The sequence below is a fragment of the Sceloporus occidentalis genome, unplaced genomic scaffold (assembly GCF_023333645.1).
Source record: "Sceloporus occidentalis isolate IW3139 unplaced genomic scaffold, rSceOcc1.0.p SCAF_5, whole genome shotgun sequence".
Taxonomy (NCBI): Eukaryota; Metazoa; Chordata; class Lepidosauria; order Squamata; family Phrynosomatidae; genus Sceloporus; species Sceloporus occidentalis.
The window spans coordinates 181,860,250-181,882,578 of record NW_028316985.1 but is presented as its reverse complement, the minus strand read 5'-3'; the positions used below and the strand labels follow the sequence as shown (position 1 = coordinate 181,882,578).

The 22,329-nt window shown below is 39.5% G+C and overlaps 1 protein-coding gene across 7 annotated transcripts in view; it reads left to right on the top strand.

Annotated features, from left to right (window-relative positions):
- LOC149313245 (catenin alpha-2) overlaps window positions 1–22,329 on the top strand; it is a 609,699-nt gene that overhangs the window by 415,554 nt on the left and 171,816 nt on the right. The gene's annotated exons all lie outside the window — the stretch shown is intronic.

The window sequence follows — 22,329 nt, the reverse complement described above, 5'->3', positions numbered from 1 at the left end:
GTTAGTCTGTAGAGAGATCTTGCAGCAACTTTGAGACTAACTGAAAGAAAGAAGTTGGCAGCATGAGCTTTCATAGACTTTCTGAGGAAGTAGACTGAGATCTACAACAGCTCATGCTGCCAACTTCTTTTTTTCAGTTAGTCTCAAAGGTGCTACACAGCACTGATTGTCAGATTGATTACTCTTGGTAAAGTAAGATGGACCTTTTGCAAACTTGGTTCTGGTGAGAATGGAAAGCGGGAACAGATCTCTTTGAAATCGGAACTGAATTTCATTGGTAGCCAGGCCACTGTCTTCCGTCCTTCAATTTTATTTAGCCATTAGATCTGTCATAGTGTAGTGGTTTGAGTGCTGGGCTCAGACTCCAAGAGACTGGTTCTGAGTCCTCACTCAGCCATAGAAACTCATTGGGTGACCTTGGAAAAGTCACGCTTCTCCACTTTGGAGGAAGGCAATGGCAAACCCACTCTGAATAAATCTGGCCAAGAAAGCCCTAAGATAGGATTGCCATAAGCGAGAGTCAACTTGAAGGCACACATTACCAACAATTTTCATGTCATGAAATTATTTGAGCTCCTTGTCATTGTTAAATACAGGTGAAAACTACTTATGTGGAAAGTGTTGATTTTTTCCCCCTTCAAAGCCTTCTTGGAGAATTTTCAAATGCTCAGAAAGACTTAGCCTGAGGGAATTGTTCCAGTTTCCTCAGCTCTCTCTTTTCAGCCAGTTTCTTTCTTCCCCTCTTTCACAAGGTTGCAAGATGCTTTTATCAGCTAGCAGTGCTATCTTCCTGGACATTCAATCTTTGAGACTTACTGCACTTCCAAACAAAATACTTTGTTTTTATTGTACAATTGGCCTGATTCATTCAAAGAATTTGAAAGGTTATCTCTGGTTTTAATACTCCTTTGTTTCACCATTACAGCCTCTGTCTTTTCCCACCTTACAATTAAAAAAAAATGTACGGTAAAGTAAGAAAAAGCAGAATTACTCTGCATTGCCTTTTGACTGACAATGATAAAAGATCTCTGTCTGCAAACACCTCGAGACCAAAAATCTACATGAGATCCTGTCATCCAAAGCATGGAATCCCATCACAGGCAGGCATGCAAATGCCTTCCCCCATTTTTGTCTCATAAGATTAAATAAAAGTGGTGTGATGCAATTTGAAGGAAGAATGAGAGAAACTTTTTCTTTGTCAGTGTTTGCTTTCCCCAGAAGTAAAATAAACTAAGCTCTTAAAAGCACCTTATCACAAAATAGATCCTGTCCTGGAAGTAGCAATTGTTCTTGCCATTTGACAGGACCAGGGACTATATCAAATGATAAATAGCTCTCCGTGGCAGTTTCTTGCTTTTGCATGTCATTGCAATTTGTTTCCGATGTCAAAAGTGTACATTTTTTGAGAACAGAATGACATTCAGAGAAGAGGACTTTGCTCTAGGAAGCTCTTTGTCACCTCATCCCTCTCTGGGTCTCATCATTCACGGGGGATACCACACTTGTCAGTCATTCTGTCCTCCACATTTTTAGAACAGAAAAAAAAGGTAGAGAGAGACTCGTATACCCACCCAAAATTTGCACTTCTTAAGTAAATCCTGACATGAAAAGTGCTTAAAGTTCTCTTGATTTACTAGCTTGCTATGAAAGCATATTTTTTAATCCTTGAATTCTTATGAATGTAGCATAAGCTCTGTTTCTCCTGTACCGTTTTGAAAGAGAGAAAAAGCATCAGCCTATGCTAATCTCAAAACAATAATAATCATGTAAAATGTTAGTTCATTGCTGGCAGAGTGAGAAGGCGTTCCTATTTAATTTTGAATTCTAAAATTGCCACTTTCTTGGCTAATGTTTTTGCAAAGCAATGGGGAAAGACCATAGATAGTGACCACATGCTTTGCAAGTGGAAAGCCCCAGTTTCAGGCTCTTGTCAATGAAATTAGCTTACTTGCTAATTAGCTTACTTGCTGTTCACCGCTATGATCTTTGGAATAGCGGTATATAAATAAAACAAATTAATTAATTAAACATGCTTCAGTAGGGCTGGAAAAGACCAGCTGGGTTTGCCAGTGTGAAAATAGAGATGCCCCCTGTATGGTTGTGTAGATAAGGGAATTTCAACAGGTTTTGCTTGTCATGCCATATCCCTTATTTTATCTGGCAACCCTACTACTGAGCCATGGAGAACCACTGCTCTTCAGAGAATAGTACTAAACAGTCAGTAATAATATACAGTAATCATGTGGGCCCTTCCAACTCTATGATGGCCAACCTGTTCAACCTCATTCTGCCATGCAGGAAGACACCATCAAAGCACTCTGAAGAGATGGTCATCCAGCCTCTCTTTAAAAACTTCCAAAGAAGGAGACTTCACCCCACTCCAAGGCAACATTTTCTACTGAACAGCTCTTACCATCAAGAAGTTCTTGCTAAGTTTTTTTGTGGGTTTTTCGGGCTATGTGGCCATGTTCTAGAAAAATTTGTTCCTTACATTTCACCAACATCTGTGACTGGCATCTTCAGAGAATTCTGGCATGAATGTGAGCTGTGTGTGTGTGTGTGTGTGTGTGTGTGTGCACGCACACACGCACACACTATGTGACCCTGGGTTGGGAGGAGTGATTTCTATGTTAATCTGATTCAAACATGAATCAAGGAACATGAGAGACACTGCAGACTGGGTGAGCCAGAAAAATCAGCAGTAGCAGAACACATTAGTGGTTACCTTGGGCATCAAATGCTGTTTGAAAAGACTGAAAGTCTGGACCATGCCAACAACTATCAGGTCAGAATGCACATGGAAGCCACTGAAATCCACAAGCACCTGGACAACTTCAACAAGAAAGAAGAAACCCTTAGCGAAGTTTGGCTACCAGTCCTGAAAAACACTAAAGACTCAGCGAATGCAAATGAAAACCACCCAGGGTCAGGGGTTTTCCCAGCAAACAATGGATCTCTAATTAAACAGACACAAATCCTCTTTGCATATCCTCCCACCCTGAGGCCTTGCCATTCAGCAACAGAGCAATACATAGATTAACATGGAAATCACTCCTCCCAACCCAGGGTCACACAGTAGATATATACCCCACTCACTTCCATGCCAGCATTCTCTGAAGATGCCAGCCACAGATGCTGGTAAAATATCAGAGAACATACTCTTCTAGAATATAGCCATATAGCGGGGAGGGGGACACCCCACAGTTTTTCCTAATGTTAAGGTGGAACCTCTTTTCCTGTAGTTTGCATTCATTGCTCTGTTTCCTTGCTGCTGCTTTCATATGACAGTCTTTTAAATATTTGAACATGACTATCATGTTACCTCTTAACCTTCTCTTCTCCAAGATGCCCGCTCCCTAAACCAGATTCTGGAATCTTTAGAGAGACTCATGACTATGTGTGTGAAAGAAAGTGTGTTTGTGTGTGTGTGGTGTTTCTTGGAGTTTGAAAGAGACCCACAGTGACTCTTCTACATCCCTTTCAAACCCTGCATTTGATCCATTAGTTTGAGATTTTATGGTTTTTTTTAAAGAGCTTTAAAACCTTTTTATTCATCTCAAAATCTTACATTCCACACATCTGGTAAAAATAAATGAGAGGGAGAGTGCAGGGAAACAGCACCTTTTATTTAGTCCCAATCCTGCTTTCAATACACATGGTCTCAAGAAAGCTTTTTGTGGATGTATAGCTGCAATTACCTGGCAGCCTTTGCAAGATCAAACTGTGGTCTTTCTTTTTACATGAGCTAGAATATCAGTATTATGTTTACTGCAAATATTACTTCATAGTTAGTTCTCAGTTCTAAAGGTGCCTTTTGCATTTCTCCACTCGATGGGCTACCAAACACTTACTGTAGAGTTAATGCCTGCAGAATGATCTCCTTTCATTATCACAACACAAATTATCTGCAGTAACTTTGATATTTTTATTATTATTTTTTGAGGAAATAGATCTCTTTTATCTCTTTGGAATGAACATCACATATGACTACTGAGGAATTATGCGATGTGTGTTGGTCATTTACACAGATGAGAAAGATGATAAAACTCTCTCTGAGTTTTCAGTGTTTTGCTCTATTAGCATAATTTTTGAAGGCCTCATTTTGAATGACTGTGTTAAAAATATGTTAAGGGCGTACAAAAAATATCAGTGCTAACTGTTGTAGTTTAGCTGGCAACACATATTGTGAATGGTTTGAATTACTTTTTGTCCAGAATTCTACTTTCCATAAATAGATTAAAAGCAAATAAAAAGTTTATTTAAAAGTTATGCAATCTAAAATGCAATAGCTTGTAAGTTGTGATCATCGTCATCATCGTCATCATCATCATCATCAGCAGTAGTAGTAGTATTCATTATGTTTGGTTCTTTAATCCCCCCGCCCTCAAATTTATTTTGACAATCTCAACACTTTGGGGACGGATGAAAAAAATCCAGAATATAAAAAGAGCAGCCAGCCTTTTTTTTAAAAAATCTGGGATCACTTGGATATGTTCAAGACTTTGCATAATGCCTATACCTGATCAAAACAATAATAATGAGTTCCCATTTCCTCCCAGTCTAAACTCAACCACTGTAGGTGGAGTAAATTGAAATTTCCAACTTATGGTGACCCAAAGGTGAACCTATCACGAGGTTTTCTGGGGCTGAGAGTGTGTGATTTGCTTAAGGTCACCCAGTGGAGTCGAAGTCCAATGCTCAAACCATTATATCACACTTGCTCTCAAGTTTACATTTACAAGCACAAAATATGTGAAGTCAAAAGGTTTCATGGCCCCGGCATCCATATTTTTTGTGGGTTTTTTGGGCTATGTGTCCATGTTCTAGCAGAGTTTCTTCCTGACGTTTCGCCAGCCACAGTTGCTGGCAAAACGTCAGGAAGAAACTCTGCTAGAACATGGCCACATAGCCCAAAAAACCCACAAAAAACTAAGCACTAAAAAGTTCACACAATTTTTGCTTCATAAATATGAAGCACATATATGAATAGATAGATAGATGATAGATAGATAGATAGATAGATAGATAGATAGATAGATAGATAGATAGATAGAATATATGTATCTGTTTTAAACCAGTGGTTCCCATATTTTCACCCTCCAAATTCCTGGGAGTTGAAGTCCAAAACAACTGCAGGAGCAAAGTTTGGGAACTACTTTTCTAAACGGTCTTCAGATACACAGAGATGTATATTTCCTTGTGGTATTGTAAAATGAAGCATGAGGGAGAAGGTTCCCTTAGTGGGGAAAAAGATTTTTTTTTAATTCTTTCTCCTTTTCTACTATATATGGAAACTGCCCGTTTGAGTTGAAAGTAGTCAAAATAAACCAGTAAAATGCTTGTTATGCAGTGGGGCCTCCAGATAACACTGCGGTTAGGGTTTTAGGACCTCCATGAAAGTGGAAAACTCACAAATAAATAGGTTTTTTTTTTAACCCAAGTGAACACCTTTTGAGGAATCTCTAGGTCCTCCAGCACAACTCTATGGTTCACATCTGTAAGAAGTTGACCATAGAATTGATCTGGAGGATGTACAAATGCCAAAAGAAGCATTCTTTCTAGCAACATCTAGGTCCTCCAGAACAACCATTAGTGGAAGTTAACCATACAGCCATGCTGGATCTAGAGATTCCTGGAGAGAACATAAGGATAAAGTCTGTGAATAATCAAATCAAAAGTCAAAGCTGCCAATGTGGAAGGCCAAGTGTAATCACTAGTTGTTCAGCACATGCAAAACCCATTTGTTCCATTCATTTCATGTGAAGAAGGAGAGAGAGAGAGAGAGAGAGGGTGAAAAACCTAGAATCTTCTTATGGATGAGGAGGCACTACCTTGTAACCAGCCATTGGAAGGAGGGCATATTTTCCCACAGCCATTCCACATCTTGTACACCTGCAAAACATCATCCCATATTCTTCCCAGTGATGATTATATGATCTTATTTGACAGTTACAGGAGGCGAAAGTGGCTAGAATGGGAGATGATGCATTCATTCTTTCAGGGTCCCTGGTGAAATGACAGAGTCCTGCCTGGTCATCAGAACAAATCAATCGCACAGTTCTGCTGGAAGGCAGTGGCAAACAGATCCCAAGGAAAGCCAGCAAACCAGTCAGTTCAGCACAGGACATCATACTGAAATATATATCTTGGCACATCCCTGCCAAGTTTTGTTACTATAATTGAAAATCAAGGTAGAACCCAAAATGCCTGCTGCTCTTGGAGGAAGGGGAATAGAGAAGGGAAAAGTAAATGGCAATCAGCCTCAGGCCTAATAAACTATGCTCAGAATAACAGTAATGCTGACGTAAGAAGATGCCACTCCTGTTCGGTTGGAGTCATATATATATTTGCAACAGGCAGAATCTTGTCATTCTGATAATCATCTTCAAATTCTCCAGCAAACAAAAACAAAACAAAACAGAAAGCAAGTTCTGGAAGCAAAAAATATTGGACAGAATTGAAGCCATAATGTGATTTCAGATGGCGAGATGTGGAACTCTTGGAAGATGTGGATTGAATGGAGCAAGGGAAAGAGTCAATTATCTTGTAAAACAAATCTTCCATCTGGGCTCTGGTGTACAGCATCATACAGCACATGGAACCTTCAGAAAATGATGTGACACCGTTTTGAAAAGATATCCATCGACAAATAAATTATGGGAATTCAGGACTACCTCTATTGTGTGTTGCATTGAGCGCAATGAGAAATGCTGGATCCGCCATGTTAGCCAAAATAAGTACCAGAGACGTAGTAATATCGGTCATGTAGTAAATAAGAACAGAGAAGCTTTCCTTTTGTATTTCTCTCTCAGCTTTGCTCCAATAAACTCATGGAAGCACATACGGTTCTCCCTTCTTCTCCATGTTATCATCACAACAATTTTATATTGTCGGTGAGACTGAGAAATGATAACTGACCAAGGTCACCATGGTGACTGAGATTTTAAACCTGAGTCATCAGTCCTTGTTCAACATGGTGCTAACTACCATGTTTTTGATGGAAAATCATCAATTTCACACTTGACATCTGTACGAACTCTTGAGTAGAGGCCATTCAGATCTGAGTGCTGTTTGTTTCCCTTTGTTTTTTTTTAATCTGTTCATGAGTCCTAGATCAAATTTATTGATTTTATTTATGTCCCTCACTCCCCATGCGGCACTCAGGATTTACAGTATAGATTGAAAACAGGTAGGAAGCCTAACCCTCCAGATGAAGATGGACTGCAATTCCTATCAGCCCATAGCATAGCCAATAGATCTTTCAGGTTGATATTCTTGAACATGTAGCTTTAAATGTGTTGAAACTTGAAGGGAGAATTATAAGTTCAGAAGTATTTTCCTATAAATTGTGGCTCATTAATCTCTCTCTCTCTCTCTCTCTCTCTCTCTCTCTCTCTTTCTCTCTCTCTCATTCTCTATCTCTGCCAAATGACAGCTTAGGAAATGCCAGAATTTCCTCTCCAAAATAAATATACGAGCTTTAATTAGTGCACCGACAAAAACAGTATTCATTATTAGTGGCACTTGCTATATTTCCCCCCCCCTGGGTATTGCTTTTAATTAAGATTTTTGATGGGGAATGTCATAAGTCAGTAGGCTTCTGCAGCTGTAATGTGTCCCAAATGGACCCTCTGCACTGGCTTTGCACTAATGTCCTATAATTGTGTTTCACTTTCCCTAATTAAACTGACAAGCAACTTGAATTGATATCACTTAGAACATTGATCCAAGGAGGTGGCAGGAATAGATTGTCCTGTTTCTCCCACTTGTGTGCTGTGTAAAGTGATTGTTACAGAGACTCCTAGAATGGTGAAGAACAGAGAACCAGTCATCCATTGAATCATGTTCCTCCAAGGCTCTCTTAATGTATATAATATATATATATATATTGTTTCAGATTCTGTCCATCTTAGTAGCAGGGGCCTGGAGGAAAATTCTTAGACTGGAAGAGCGTTGCTAATGCTCAGTAGCTACATTATTTACACTAATGAGGATCTCATCGTCTTCTTAGCCAGCCAACCATTAATTCAAAGTGATAGGTGGAAGTTACACTATATGTGCAATTAATTGTCATGCTCCTTGTTTGTAGCACAGGTGAGGCTTCCCCTGGAGGGCAGCCAGATGAACAAGGCTAGCTGCCAGGAACACAAGTTGCTTTTTGCATCAAATTTTAAAAATGCATTAGGTGTTGCATTAAAACACACATACACACACGAAGACCACTTAATGGATATCTGGACACCTAAGATCAACCAAGTAGCAGAATTATGCAAACAACTCTCTGCTTTCAAACACCTTTGCTTTCAAATAGTTCTGTAGAAACAAACTTTGTTTCATGCACAAAAATTATTAAAATTCAGTGCATATAATTGCCCCATGCTATTTGTATAAGGTGCATATGGAACATAAATGAATTTTTTGCTTAGATTTTGATGCCATCTCCAAAAGTATATGCACAGCCTGAATGCAACATTATACATTGTATTTTTTTAAAATTATTGTGTGCATGAAACAACATTTGTGCACACCGAACCATCAGAAAACAAAGGTCCCACTATCCCAGCCACCCACGAACAAAGTTTTGGATTTTGGAATATTTTGGATATGAGAATTCTGGATAAGAGAGACTCAACCTGCACTGCATGCAACAATATTGACCAATTCCCTTAACTATATGGACTGTATAAGTGTTCGAGTCCTTAGTGTTTTGAGTACTGAAAAGGGGGGACTGGAACTGAATCCCCAGTGAGCCAGGGAAATTCTCTGGGTCATCTTAGGCATGCCATACTCTGAGCCAAAGGGGAAAGCGATGGTGAATCTGTCTGAAAAATTCTTGCCAAGAGAACATCAAAATGGAGTCATCTGAGGGTTGGCGCTAGCCCAAAATGACTTGGAGGCACACAACACAATACTCTTCTTACTCTTTACAGTATCATACTAAGAATCATTGTGGTACTACACCTGTGGCACTCCCAGTAGCCACTAACCTTTTAAAAAAATAATGAAAACTTTGATTGAGTTACTGTCTAGGAAAGCTCAGATTCAGGTGTTAATGGATACTGGGAGCAGAAGAGAATCGAATAGGTAGAGATGCAATTTAAAATAACTACTTAAAACCGATGTGACTTCTAGGGTACATACTAAGAATATAAGCTTTGAGGGATCTGAAGAATAATGATAAAACATTTGTGTGGTGGTGTGTTTGTGTAATGGTTTTTGTAATGGTTGATAAGATATTCCTGTGTGAATCCCCAAATTTCCAGACTATGAATTTAAACAATTGTAATTTTGAATTTTCTGAAAGTTCGCATTTTAGCCAACAGCCTTTCCTCATATATATACCAGATTATGGATTGCCTAGAATGGTTGTACGATTGCTTATTTCACATTACCTCTTTGTGGGCATCATTTAAGACCAGAAATCAGAGCCCTGAAGTGAAAATTAAATGAATACAGATTGCAATCTGCAGCTGGCAAACAGTGGGTCCATAAATTAGGAGTTTGTTATGGGCTCTATGGTGGATGGTAATTAAGAAATTAGCTTTTTCAATAAAATGTTTGTTGCCAACTGAGTAAAGACATCTGCTGGCTTTCTTTTAAAGGGCAGTTACTTACTTCTTCTTTTTTTAAAAAAAAATTTAAATGGCCAGTTTACTAAATAAGAAATGTGTGTTTTTCTTTTCTTTTCTTTTAACTCCACCAGAAGGCGGTTGATAGTTTTAAACAAAATCAGTAATGTTGCTAGTACTGTGCATTTATAAAATGATCAGACTTAATTTACCGTATATACAAGTGGACCCTTGTTATACGCTGGGGTTTGGTTCCAAGATCTCCCATGGATAACAAAATCCGTGTATGCTCAAGTCCCATTAAATATAATGACACAGCAAAATGGTCTCCCTTATAAAAAATGGAAAATCAAGGTTTGATATATGAAATTTATACTTTTTTAAATATTTTTAATATTTTCAAACCGTGGATGCTTGAATCTGTGTATAAAAAAATCCGTGCATAACAAGGGCCGACTGTACCCGACTATAAATTGACCTCACGTATAAGTTGAGGGTAGGTTTCTATAATGCTCTCTGCATGGGACTATCTCTGTACCAAGTCCGGAAGCTCCAATAACTCCAAAATGCAGCAGCCAGATTGGTCACTGGAACATCTGGGTTTGACCACATACCACCAATATTAAAATCTTTGCATTGGCTACCAATCAGCTTCTGGGCGCAGTACAAAGTATTGGTTATCACCTTTAAAGCCCTACATGGCTTGCGCCTAAGTTACTTGAGGGAACACCTCTCCCTACACAATCTGCCCCGCACTCTCAGAACATCTGGGAGGAATTTATTAGAGCATGTAAAGATCAGATTAACAACTTCCCACAGAGCGTTCACTGCAGTAGCCCCCAAACTCTGGAATGGCTTGCCGGAGGAGATCCAGCTTATTACCACCTTAGATGCCTTTAAGAAGGCACTTAAGACGGATCTTTTCCGGCAGGCCTATCCATCCAATCTCTTATAATGGACTCAATAACGCTTCACCTCCATTTGTAATTATATGTATTTTAGTCGGTAATTTAGTAATGTCATTGTTTTTACTGAAAGCATTTATATGATATTGTAGTTTTTATCATTGTAATGTTGGTTTAATTGCTGTAATCCCACCTCGATCTGTAGAGAGAGGCGGGAAATATAAATTATTATTATTATTATTATTATTATTATTATTATTATTATTATTCATAAGTATATACAGTATTTACAAGTAGTCTAGTTCTTGTACAGTTTTCCTAGTTAATTTATTGGTTCCTGGAGGACTCTCCTCCTACATCAGATCAACATATAAAGCTACACAGAGAGCCAGTGGTTTGAACACTGGACTAGGACTCTGATGGACCAAAATTCAAATCCCTGCTCAGTCATGGAAGTTCACTGGAGGCCCTTACCAGAGTATCAAATCTCTCAGCACTGGAAAATGACAGTGGCAAACCTCCTTGGAGTAAATCTAACCAAGAAAACCCTAGGATAGAGTTGCCCAAAATCAGAGTTAATCTGGAGGCTTGATAAATAAAAACAATAACAGCTTTGTTATTCTGATTCAAACGTTTGGCCCATATAAGTAAGCCTATTCTGAATGGCAGCAGCTTTCCAAAGCCCCAGGCCAAAATGTTTTGCAGTGCTAATGAAGATTTTTTTTTCAATTAGAGATGCCAGGAATAGAACCTAAAATATTTGACATGCAAAATTTACAAGCTTCCTGGCCTTACAGTGACTGATTTCAGAAAACATTTCCTTATCATATATTTTATTATAATAAGGAGGATTAATCTTATTTAGTTTTATACTAAATTCTATTACACACTTGAAATAAATCTCAATAATTCATATCATAATATTCTATTTTCCAACTACAGTTGTCCCTCCACATTTGCAGCATTGACTTTTGCGGATTTGATTATTCACAGATTTTATTAGTATGTTCTTTGTAGGAATATCTAGATCCTCCAGTGCAACTCTATGGTCAACTTAAACCAAAAGTTGCATTGAAGGACCTAGAGATTCCTAGAGAGAAAACTCCACTAGGCATTTGTAGTTCCTCCAGCATAAATCTATGATCAATGTCTGGCAGTTGCAGACCACAGAGTTGCACTGGAGGACCTAGAGATTCCTAGAGTGATGTTCTCTTAGGTAAAAACATAGTGTTTTTGTTATTTGTGGTTTTTCGACATTCACTGGGGTCCTTTGCCCCTAACCCCAGCAAAGGTAAAGGGACGAGTGTATCTCTCTCTCTATATATATATACCTTATCTATCTATCTATCTATCTATCTATCTATCTATCTATCTATCATCTATCTATCTATCTATCTATCTATCTATCTATCTATCTAGGGATCTTGTAGCAGTTTCGAGCCAACTGAGAGAAAGAGGTTGGTAGCATGAATTTTCATAGACTTGAGCCTACTTCCTCAGATGCATATATACAGTAGTTGGATCCAACGATATATATCCAACTATGGCCAAACCACTTCTAAGTATCTCTTGCCTAAGAAAACTCCAGGAAAGTCAACAGTCATGCGCGTGCGCGCACACGCACACACACACACACAATCAGAGAGCCAGCATGGTGTAGTGGTTTAAGTGTTGGACTACAGCTCTGGAAACCAGAATTTTAATCCCTACTCAGTGATGGGTAGAGATTTGGGCAAACTCCCTGGGTGACCTTGGGCAAACCTCAGAAGAAGGCAAAGGCAAAAACCTCTCTGAACAAATCATGTCAAGAAAATGCCATGATAGGCTTGTGTCAGGGTTGTCATAAACCAATAAACAACCTGAAGGCACATTGCATAATAAGTCAGTTAAAACATACATAGAATCATAGAGTTGGAAGAGACCGCAAGGGCCATCCAGTCCAACCCCCTGCCATGCAGGAAATCCAGATCAAAGCATCCCCGACAGATGGCCATCCAGCCTCTGTTTGAAGACCTCCAAGGAGGGAGACTCCACTATACTCCGAGGAAGTGTGTTCCACTGTCGAACAGCCCTTACTGTCAGGAAATTCCTCCTAATGTTGAGGTGGAATCTCTTTTCCTGCAGCTTGCATCCATTGCTCCGGGTCCTAGTCTCTGGAGCAGCAGAAAACAAGCTTGCTCCCTCCTCAATATGACATCCCTTCAAGTATTTAAATAGGGCTATCATATCACCTCTTAACCTTCTCTTCTCCAGGCTAAACATCCCCAGCTCCCTGAGTCCTTCCTCATAGGGCAAGGTTTCCAGACCTTTCACCATTTTAGTCGCCCTCCTTTGGACACGCTCCAGTTTCTCAATGTCCTTTTTGAATTGTGGCGCCCAGAACTGGACACAATATTCCAGGTGGGGCCTGACCAGAGCAGAATATAGTGGCACTATTACTTCCCTGGATCTAGATACGATACTTCTATTGATGCAGCCTAAAATCGCATTGGCCTTGTTAGCTGCCGCATCGCACTGTTGACTCATGTTCAGCTTGTGGTCTACTTGGACTCCTAGATCCTTTTCACATGTTGTCTCCTTAAGCCAGGTGTCCCCCATCCTATATCTGTGCATTTCATTTTTTCGCCCTAAGTGCAGTACCTTACATTTCTCCCTGTTGAAGTTCATTCTGTTAGCTCTGGCCCAGCTTTCTAGTCTGTTCAGGTCATTTTGAATTTTGATCCTGTCCTCTGGAATATTAGCTGTTCCTCCTAATTTAGTGTCATCTGCAAATTTGATAAGTATTCCCCAAATTTTTTCCTCCAAGTCATTGATAAAGATGTTGAACAGAACATGCAAAACAGACAAAAATAAAAAAGGAAGGAAAGAAAGAAGGAAGAAAAAAATGGAAAAAAATTAAACTAAAAGGAGAGGGGAAATAAAAATAAACTTAAGAAATGAAGGTGACATGTGATGCATTATATGTACATCATTCAAATAATAAACCATGGATAAACTGTATCAGTGAACTTTTCATTCCACTAATTTAAAAATAATGTCCATCTTTAATTAAATCTATCCCTCTATAGGTTCACTTAATCCAGTCAATCAACATGCCATACATTCCCTGTTATCTCTTCAGATTGAATAAATCTTTCATCTTTTCTTAGTGTCCAATTTTCTCTTCCTCCTCTTCTTTCTGATTCATTGTTCAGTGCTATATTTCAGTGGAAAGATGCAACATAGATTATGCAAGGTACATAAATACACATAATATCTTTGAGCTACTATCCTTTTCTAATGTATCTGTGATATCTGAGGAAAATTGTCTGTATGAATTCTGCTGCGCACTGAACTGACCCACACCCACAGTTAATACATGTATGCAAATGCAATTATGGTTTGGTTTTTATACTTATCCTACATGGATCAGTAGCAAAAATAAAGATGATAGAATAAGAATACAATAAAATGTGACTGTATTTGTGAGAAAAGGTATGTTTTTAAATGACAAAATCAATATTCTGCCATTAAGTTGTTAATGTTGGGAAAGGGCTATTTTGAACAAAAAATCTACACACACACAAACACACACACACACACACACACACACCGTTTGTAGGAAACAGTGTATTCTGAACAAAACATGCCTTTATCTCAACGTTTTTAAAAGTGTTTTTGCAAAATAAATAAATAAATAAATAATATCAAGTTTTTGTACACGCACAATTATTGTTATGCAAAATTTTGCACACAAAAAACTGCACAAATGCTCTCACAATCTTGCGCAGCAGGGAGAAAATGTTTCCTACTATTTGTCTTTTCACACGAGAATGAAAGTGGCAACTTACATTCCTGACAGTTGCACGTTGCTAGAAGAACTTGATTTATCAAAATAACATGTGTGAAGCTTCGTACTTTCATTAGCTAATATGTAGGCCCTCCGTATCTATGTATTTTGCATCTGTGGATTCAACCATCCAGAGTTTGAAAATATTATCTTTTAAAAATCCACAAACCAAACCTTGATTTTGCCATTTTATAGAAGAAAGCCATTTTACTAGGGCATTGTATATAATGTTACTTGAGCACCCACAGAATTTGGCATCTACAGGGAACCAAACCTCAGCAAATGCAAAGGGCCCACTGTATATAGAAGTGTGTGAGAGAGAAAGAGAAAGAGTAAAAGAGAGTAGGTTTTGTTTGTTTATTTGTTGTTGTTTTTTAAATGATGCTATTCATTTTAGTGGAGGAAAATCCTAATGCCTCAAAGTAATAATTTTCTCATCATGGGAAAATTGAAGTTTGTTTTCTCACTAAAATTACTGCCATAGTAAATCCATTCATGCAGTGGACCTTCTTAGCCACTGTAGTGATTTCCAGTGGCGGGATACATACCGCCATTTAGTACGTATAGAATACGTACTAGGGTTAGGAAGGGGCGGTGCTTCCGCACCCCCCTAACCCTAGTACGTATCCTATACGTACAAGATGGCGGCGCCCCTTCCACATGGGCGCCGCCATCTTTGCGTATCGGATGCTGAGCGTCCGTACGCGTCGCGCCGCTTGTGACGTAGCGAGCGCGCCCCTGGCGCCTCGCTACGTCGCAAACGCGACGGTAAAAGAAGCTCCATTTTGGAGCTTCTTTTTCGGTCCACGCGGGAGTCGGGCCGTCTGAAGGCTCCGGCTCCCCCGCGGACCTACTGGCGGCGGCGGCAGACCGCCACAAAGCAGCGGTCTGTACCCCGCCAGTATTTCCAAAGTCCCAGTTGGGCATTTCCAGTTACTTACGTGGAAGTATCCACTGGAAGGGAGGCAAAAGGAAGGGATTGCTCCACCTGACTAACAAATTTTCCTTCACTTCCTAAATTTTTAGCATTGCAGAAAGTAAGACACTGAAAAATCATTTACACTCCCAACTCTTTTTGTTTTCTGTGTTTGTGTTCCCTTGGTTAACTTTACCCCTTTTCTTTGGATGCCTGCACTCTATTTCTAAATGTTCTACAAATTTTGATTAACTGCAATGCTAGAAATTTGGGAAGTGGAGAAAATGTCATATGAGAGACATAGAGCCCATACAGACAGGCCAAAATAAAGCTGCTTTAGGTCACTTTGGAGTTATGCTGTTTAAATGATGTATGCGTCCTAAGAGACCAAAAGCCACACCAAAGCCACGTTCTAGTCCTAAAGACTGGAGCGCAGGTTTGGGGCAGCTTCTGGTCTCTTAAGATGTGTGTGTCATTTAAACAGCATACCTCCAAAATGACTCAAAGCAGCTTTATTTTGGCCTGTCTGTATGGGCCCATAATTTCTATTTGGGGAGTAATGCCCTTTTTTAGTTAGGAGGGGCAACTGTGTTTACTTCCCTGCTTAAGTGTATCTTTCTTTATTCCCCCCATCATTTGTGTGTATCTATGTACAGACATTACCATCTAGTCTTCTGAGCTGCGAGATGGAAAACTATGAGTTGGTTCCAGATTTGTGCACCTTCCCTTCATAGCAGGTAGCATTAGCAATAGCAAGTACATTTCTATGCTGCTTATCAGTGCCCCTAAGCACTCCCTAAGCAGTTTGTAATGTGTAAGCTACTTGCCCCCAACAAGCTAGGTACGCAGTTTAGCAACCTACAGAAAGATGCATGGCTGAGTGGACTTTGGAATCCCTGGGATCAAACTCACACCCTTGTGGCTGTGAATGAGTGCAGTGCCAGCATTTAACCACTGCACTACCAGGGCTCCTTTTGTTGCCAATGTTACTCCAATGTACTCCAATGTTGCCACAGAGACATGCTACAAAGAGGCAAGGGATCCTACTGAATGCTGTTATCTCTTGTATGGGAAAAGGAGTGGGGGGTAGAAGCTTCTGCAAGCCCAATGCCTCAAAAGGCATCCAACCTAATATCTTTAAGATATTATCAAGGGGATGTATAACTGGCTTAGATCCCATGTTGGTTTGCAGGCTCTGGGCATGGATCTCCAGTTAGCAGAACAGGGATCCAGGCTTACAGGTTTGTTGATTGCTTCATGCATATTATCTTGGGTCCTTTCTTCCATTTGCTGATACATGGAGCTTTTCATGTGCAATGATTTGGGTATTCTTAATTCATCAAGACAATGCTGTGACAGTAATTTGGAAAAAGAAAATGCCAAGTGTATAAACCATTACCAAAGTTGGTGGTATTTGTTATCATATTCCTAAAATAAAAATGTATTTTCAGATGTGTCATCTATCAATCAGAAAGTGTATGTTTGTTCCAAATCTGTCTTCTTATCATGATTTCATCATTTTTTTAGAAAAATGTTTCTCTACATATGTGTTCGCATTAAGGTAATTGGTGGGAGGATAAGTCTATTACCTTCCAATAAAAAGCTCTTCCTTCTAACATAAAAAGTATACGTGCATTAAATTAGAGGCATATGTTTTCTTCAGCTGTAATAAAGTGGGTGTATTTTTCTTTCCTTTTAACCTTTAATGATGAATCATTTCCTTACCTAAAATGATCACTTATAGTTTTTTAAAAAAACACCAAATGTGGATTATTCTAAGAGTTTCATATACATTTTAAACATATTTTAGCTGTAGTTGAAAGTATAATTTTGATTTCTCTTATTTTCCTCTCTACCATAATGATTGATAGGTGCTTAGCGAACCATTTTATATGCTTTGTGAATCCACTCCAGTTTTGTGAAAACCAGAGGGGAGGGGGCATATTTATGAAATAGAACTGTTTCACTCATTGAAAGTTAAAGTGGATAAGATATTGCTAGAAGTGGATGGAATGCTGAAATTTCCATTTTTTAGTCTGCAAACATGAGCCAAGATCATTGTGCTTGCATAGTGCAGATCTACACTTGTGTAGGTAAATGGCAGTTGTGCAGTAGGCTCTCTACATTTGCTGAGGTTAGGGGCCCAGGACCCACACAAAATGGATGATGCCTTTCTAGAACAGATGACCACACACTCAGAAAAGAGAGATGCAGTAGTAATGGGTGACTTCAACTATCCTGATATTTGCTGGAAGTCAAACTCAGCCAAATCCTCAAGGTCTAGCAAATTCCTCACTTGCCTGGAAGACAATTTAATTGTCCAAAAAGTGGAAGTCAACAAGGGGGTCAGATATTTTAGATCTGATCCTAACCAACAGGGATGACCTGGACAATAAGGTGCAAGTGATGGGATCCTTAGGTGGAAGTGACCATGTTCTCCTGGAGTTTGTTATACAATGTAAAGGAGAAGCCAGACATATTCAGACATGCATTTTAGACTTTAGGAAAGCTGCTTTTAGTAAACTTAGAGAAGTACTGGGGGTGATCCTTTGGTCAAGAATACTAAAAGAGAAGTAAGTAACGAAACATTAGGAGGAACTTCCTGACAGTAAGGGCTGTTCGACAGTGGAACACACTCCTTCAGAGAGTGGTGGAGTCTCCTTCCTTAGAGGTCTTTAAACAGAGGCTGGATGGCCATCTGTCGGGGATGCTTTTACTGAGAGTTCCTGCATGGCAGGGAGTTGGACTAGATCACCCTTGTGGTATCTTCCAACTCTACGAGTTATGATTCTGTGATTATATGAAAGTGGAAAAACCATAAATATAAACCACTATTTTTGTTTTTCCTAAGAGAACACCTCTCTAGGAAACTCTAGGTCCTCCAGTGCACCTCCATGGTCCACACATGGAAGTTGACCATAGAATTGTGCTGGATGACCTACAAATGCCTACAAATGCCTAGAGGAATATTGGTCCTCCAGTGCAACTTTTCATGAATGTTGACCATAAAGTTATGTTGGAGGACCTTTCAAGTATCTTACTTATGGACACAACTCAGACAAAGCCACAAACCATGGTGGTGTGTGTGGCCTTATTTAATTACCTAATGACATATCACTGGGATACGAAGTTTTCATACAAATATTTCTGAGGACACCTGGGGGTAGAGAAATACATGTTGATACCCGCCACTAAAAAGTCTGCCAAGGAAATGAAAAAAGCTCTTTATAAAAAAAAATAAAAAGGAGGAGGGGGAAGATGGGTAGAACAAATGATTCTGTACTTTATGATTAAGTCCAGCAGTGCAGACTTAGTAAAATCAAGCTTTGCTTCTTATCAAGCTTTACTTCCTAGAATGATGGATATCACAGTTGAACCCTCTGTACTAAGAATGGGAGTAGGGTAAGTATGTGTCACATAGATGGAACAACATGGTGGACATTACTGTTCACATGGTAGAACAATACATGTGAATTTGCTATTATGTTTGGAAAATGTGCTGGCACTGAGGTCCTGTCTGCATGAGCCAAATATAACAGCCTTCATCCTTCTACTTTGTGAGGAGTCGACACAACACAGGGCCTAATCCCCAAGTCTGGCACTAGCAGTCCAGATGACATTTAGGCTATCCAGTACCAAATTCAAAGTATAATACCACTAATGAAGATTTTTTGAAAACATGCCATTTGCTCTGGATCTTCTGAGGGTCACTTCACTCTGGATTCAGAATGAGAAACCCAGCCATGCGATCAAGGCTGGACACCTTGTTCTGACCTCAGAAGCAAGTGACTTGTCATGGCCACACCGGGCAGCACAGGAGGATGCATGTGTGAACATCTGCCCAGTGTCAGAGCAAGGAATCTGGGTTGCCCCTGGAATATCCTGCATGGTGCAGACAATCCCAGAGTGGTATTGTAGCTCCAGTAAGAAGTCCATCAAAGATATGGAATGAAAGGATTTAAAAGAAGCATGATCCTCTGGTACACGTAATATACCACCTCAAACAGAAAGCTTTATGCAATGGTTCAGCTTACAATACAGAAGCATCTCCGCTTCTCCAAAGAGCTCAACAAGGTGTCAGAAATGTCTACTGTTTCTTAATACCGAAAGCTTTCTTCTAAGACTCTTTTGTGGCTGATACACAAGCGAGAGCTAAAACCATTTCAGCAGCTTCATCTACTAACATATTATTACACATTGTCTCCCCTCCCCCCCCAAAAAAACCCTACAACATTCTGGTGCCATTTACCCAGTAATTTATCCCGCAAGAGACAGCTGGACAGATTATCTATTGATCCAACAACTACAGCGCCTTAATGTACATTTCATTCCCCCTTCTCTTCTGTCCTTCCCCAAATTATTTGTAAGGAAGATGGCACTATTATTCACACTTCATACAGAATTTCAATACCACACTTAAAAAAAGGTGTACAGTAACTGTGATGTAGGGACCAGGGGGCTCTTAATATTATTATTTTCTTCTTACTGGAAAACATTTGTTTAAAAAGATTGGTCCTTGGTATTGCAGGATTGCTCTGCAATACCTTAGGTATGGCCAACAGGACTAGGATGCTAAGAGGAAATAAAGTCCACCCACAAGGAACAGTTGGGAGAAGAAGCAATTTTAGATCCTGGCAACAGGAATGATGTCTATTACTTTCATTCTTTCCTCCATTTTGTTGTTGTTGTATGCTTTCAAGTCGTTTCTGATTTATGGCGACCTTAAAGTGAAGCTTTCATGGGGTTTTCTTGGCAAGGTTTCTTCAGAGGAGGTTTCTCATTGCCTTCCCCTGAGAGCACGCAACTTGTCCAAGGTCACCCAGTCATGGCTCAATGCAACAGAATTCTGGGAACTGCAGTCTTTCAGTTATAGTAGGTCAAACTGGATTATTTCTGCAGTGCAGACACAGTCATACAAAATCAAAACTTGGCTTGCGCTCTGATGTGATCTCCAAGCGTCATTCAGTGAATAAACTGACAACCATGGCCCTGCATCTTTCACTGGTTTGTCATGTAGATAGCCTGTTTGCCCTCCCTAGAGTTCATTCTGAATATTCAGCATTATTGTGAAAACCTGGTTCCTTTCAAATAACAGGCGTCACTGCGACTCAAGATTAAAAGCCCCGAGTGATTTATCGAACATCTCGATAAGGGATAAACTAATCTTTATAAAAACTACTTTCTTCCAGGAGGCAAGATAGTCCATGCCCTGGAGTCACATGAAACTTTTTTACACCTTACAAGCTGAAAGTTATTCTCCACTGTGTGTGTTATTTTAAAAAATTGTGCCATAAACTATAAAGTGCCTTCCTTTTAACACCCTTTTTTTTTAAAAAAAAATATCTACATTGAAGATCTTTTGCTTTGAAAGGGGAAGAAATGCTTTAAGTGGAAGTCTTTATCCTGCAACTAATGTCTGCCAATGTGAACCTTCTTAGTGTTGTAAGGAGCGTTTTCCTTCTGTCCTCAAGCTGTTTTTGCTGCTTATTATCATGTTTAACATCCCTGCTGCCTGGCAGGATGGAGATTAGAAGCTCTTAATATTCATTTATAGTGAGAAGTATTGCCAGATTTGTTTTTCTTTTCTTCCCTTCTTTTTTCTTTTTTTCCCTCGGAGCAAAGGCTACAGTACAGGGATATAATGCATTAGCACAAAACTTTGGTGTGATCTACTGAGTCACCTTAATCTCCCCTCTTCATCCTTTTTATGATTTGTTTTAAAGTAATCTGCTGCTCTCAGCAGTTAACGACAAGAGTCGCAAAACTTACTATTGAAAAGACTCTGCATCTGTGTTGAGAAAGAACCAAACAGTTTAAAGATGCACTGCACTAGCTATCTGTCTATTTATTTAAAGCATTTTCACACCACTCCTCAACCCTAAAGACTCTCAAAGTGGTTTTCCTAGGGGATATTTTCTTGCAGAAGAATCGCTAAAACAAATGGGAACTCTGCAAAGTAGTGTAGTAAGACATTGTGTTCCTTCAAGTTGCTACTTGTGGTGACTCGGGTTTTCATGGCACGATTTATTCAGAGGGGGTTGTCATTACTTTTCTCTGAGGCTCAGAGATTGTGACTTTCCTAGGATCAACAAGTGTGTTTTTTTTTGGTTGAACAGGGATTCAAACCCTGGCGTCTGAGGCTGCATCCACACTCCAGAAATAATCCAGTTTGACACCACATTGCCATGTCTCGATGCTATGGAATTCTGGGAACTGTCATTTTTTGAGACATGTCAGAGAGTTCTGGTGTGACAACAAACTATAAATCCCATCATTCCATAGCATTGAGCCATGGCAATTAAAGTGGTGCCAAACTGGATTATTTCTGTAGCACAGATGCAGCTCCAGACCCCCTACTCCAAACTAACTAAAACCACTACATCATGTTGGCAAAATATCAGATCACAAATATAAGAGAAGTGGTATATCATGGGCAGAAAAGTCTAGGGATAGGGAGAGGGGTTAGAGCAGTGATTTCCAAATGTTGACCATCCAGATGCCCTAGAAATCTGTTCCCAGAATCCCAAACCATTGGCCAAAATGGCTGATGCTTCAGGAGCTGACATCCAAAACACCTGGATGACCAGAGTTTGGGAATCACTGGGTGACAGGTTTCTTTTTTAATCATCTGCTTCTAGTGATATTAAAACCTGCTTCTGTGTGATGCTTTTCCTGCATCTGCACTTCAGAAATCATCTGGTTTGACATCACTTTAAATCCCATAGCTCTGTGCTATGGGATTCTGAAAACGGTAGTTTGTTGTGGCACCAAAGCTCTCTGACAGAGGTGGTGAAATGCCTCACCAAAACACAGTTCCCAGAATTCCATAGCATTGAGCCAGGGCAGTTAAAGCAGTGTCAGACTGGATTATTTCTGCTCTGTGATTGAAAGCCTTTGTCTTGCATTGTAAGAGCAGCTATTGATTTGTTGTGGCAGGTATGTTGTATTGATATCATGCTTTTTGTAGTGGACACTGTGGGATAGACAAATAAAAATTATATATATTAAAAATCTTGGGGTTGGATGACAGAGAAGCCCATAACTAAAATAGGGAAAAAAGGGTTACCTCCAGGGGGGGAAGTATTTTAAAGTTTCGTAGTAGAAGAACCA